Source organism: Telmatherina bonti (assembly GCF_933228915.1).
Source record: "Telmatherina bonti genome assembly, chromosome: 8".
In the NCBI taxonomy this organism is placed as follows: Eukaryota; Metazoa; Chordata; class Actinopteri; order Atheriniformes; family Telmatherinidae; genus Telmatherina; species Telmatherina bonti.
In genome coordinates, this window is record NC_136626.1 from 13,334,515 (window position 1) to 13,337,140 (window position 2,626).

The following is a 2,626-nucleotide window of genomic DNA, read 5'->3' on the forward strand; positions in this document are numbered from 1 at the left end:
ACGTTTGTAATGTTGAAACAGAAGTTATGCAACACATCAGTTTTGGTTGTGTTTTGCTGGGTACTGTTCACCTTGTGTACATACATACTCTTAAAGGGAAGCATGCAAAAATCTTAACTCAGACTGGCAGTATTTGAATCATAGAAAAGCTGAAACAATTAAATTTGTGGTTTTGACTCCATTTAAATTTTTTTTTTTTTTTAAATCATGTTAAAATATTTTATTTGGCCAATAATTATCAGCAGATACATGAATAAAAGGAAAATAGGTATTTCCCTCCTCTACTGAGCTGATCACAAAACACCAGAAACTGTCAGTCTTAAGGGTCAAAGTTGTTCTACTGTTGTCACCTTCTCAAATATTTTGTCATTTATATTTAGCTTTTGACCCAATCTGTACTGCCAAATGTAACTTGCAGGTGACAAATCCTGCCTTTATAAATGCTGAAACAACAAACTGCCAGTAAAAGCAGTATCTGGATCTCCATGGAGATCACCAATTGGCTCAGGAGCTGCAGCTCTTGCAGCAGGTTGCATCAGTCCTGTCCGATGAGGCCGTTTTTTTTTCCTGAGAAGAGCGCCCCCACTGCTGCGCTCCATGTGACTAATGCAAGGTGAAACCACAGTCACATTTCTATTCGTGTGGAGACAAGTGAGCTCATTTATCAACAGCCGAGGACATATGTGATATTCTGCCCACATATCAGGGAGTGTTGCTGATAAAAGGGACTTTCCACAGAGAATCAGATGAAGTGACCTCAGCCTTGGCCAAAAGATAAGCCTGCTGGTTAATATGAAATGAGCCGATATACTGGAAAGCGCACCGCGTGGTCTGTTCAAGGTACAGTAAATCAGACGAGTGTAGTTCAAAGCATTTTATTGCATTTTTTTTTTTTTTTTAGAAAAACAATACAAAATTCTGTATCAACTATCATAAATGTTGCCTTGAGTGAACTGCAATCATTCACATGGTACAGTAAAGTGCATATTAAAAAAAAAAAAATTTGTACTTGAAAGACTTGAACTTTTTCTTCCCCTAAACAGAAAGGGCTTGGGCGATGCAGTGTTGAAATCTGTTGTCAGCTCAAAATGCTTGAGGACAGAGTATAAACAGAATAACCCCACACCATGCCTATGAAGAGGAGCCATTTATAGATTGTTTGATCAATTTTGCTGGGTTGGGTTTTGCCTGTTGGCTACATTCAAACTGTGGGGAGGGTGGTGATACTGTCCATTTGAATGACCGAATTTGAACACTTCTTTACTTCAAAAAGATGTACAATATAAAAACTGAGAAGCTGTAGGAAATCATTTTGTCTCTGCCTCCCCCCACCACATTAAAAGGCAACCCCCCCAAAAAAAAGAAGAAAAAAAAGAGACAAAACTGCCATTTGACAGAAAGTAGAAATGGTCATGACCAAGGAAACTCTTACTATACCTGTCAGGATATTAGAGTATGGTCAAAGTCTGTGCGTTTACGAGAATCCAATCCTATCAGAAAGGAGGGACTAACTTGTAAGAAGCTCAAAGGGAGAAAAAGGCAGAATACTGAACTGGATAGCTATTTAACCCCCACCCCCCACCCCACCCAAGATTGCCTTGATCCTCAGCTTTAAGATCACCAATAGCAATGTAGTTTCCAAAACTGGAGAAGAAACAGCTGCATACACAAATTCAAGTAAGTCTTATTATAAGACATAAAACCCCATAATGATGCATCTGTAGAAAAGGTATTTTTTTTTAGAACTACTACAGTGTCTTTTTTTTTTTTTTAAGCGTTATGTGCGCTTTGACACCATTTACAGAGTACCGTCACTGCAGTGTGGGCAACAGGACATGGACAATCAGAAATTCCCCACTTCTCACTGCTAGGTGATGGAATACATGTTCAATGTCATGACTTGAACCCTCTTTGGTGAAATGGCTACAGTGCTGAGACCTCATCACCAGTCCATTACCTGTCCGTTACAGAATGAGCTTTAACTTATCTGAAGAACAAAGATTATTGCCAACTCTTATGAATTAAAAAAAAAAAAAAAAAAAAAAAAAAAAAAAAAAAAAAAAACTTAAAACCTTGCCTTCCCTGGGCATGAACGCTCCATATCAACTAAACAAACTTTACATCTGAGCTCATACATAACATACTCTGAACTTAAAAAATTTTTTTAAAAAGTTAAAAAGAAAAATATCTGGTGTTTCACCTGAACTGAACAGCACCTGCATGAAACAAAACAAAATGGAAGCTTATTAACAGCCATACAAAAAGGGATGGGGTAAAAAGTGGCACACAGATATGGAGTTTTCAAACGTGAAAAACTTAATACAGCTAAAATGTCTGGAGTTTTTTTTTTTTTTTTTTTGGGGGGGAATGTTTTCCCATTTTTAATTTAAAAAAAAAAAATTTTTTTTATTATTTTTTTTTAATGTCACCTGTTTCATTAAATGTTTTCTGAAAGGGGTGCCTTAATGTCTCCAAAACATGTATTGGACGCAGGTGGAGAGAAAAAAAAAAAAGAAAAAAGCAACACCCCAGATAATTATATCAAAAAAAAAAAAAAAAAAAAAAAAAAAAAACGTAAATAACTTAAATGTATTTGATCAACAAAACATTCTGGTCAGAGTGGTGA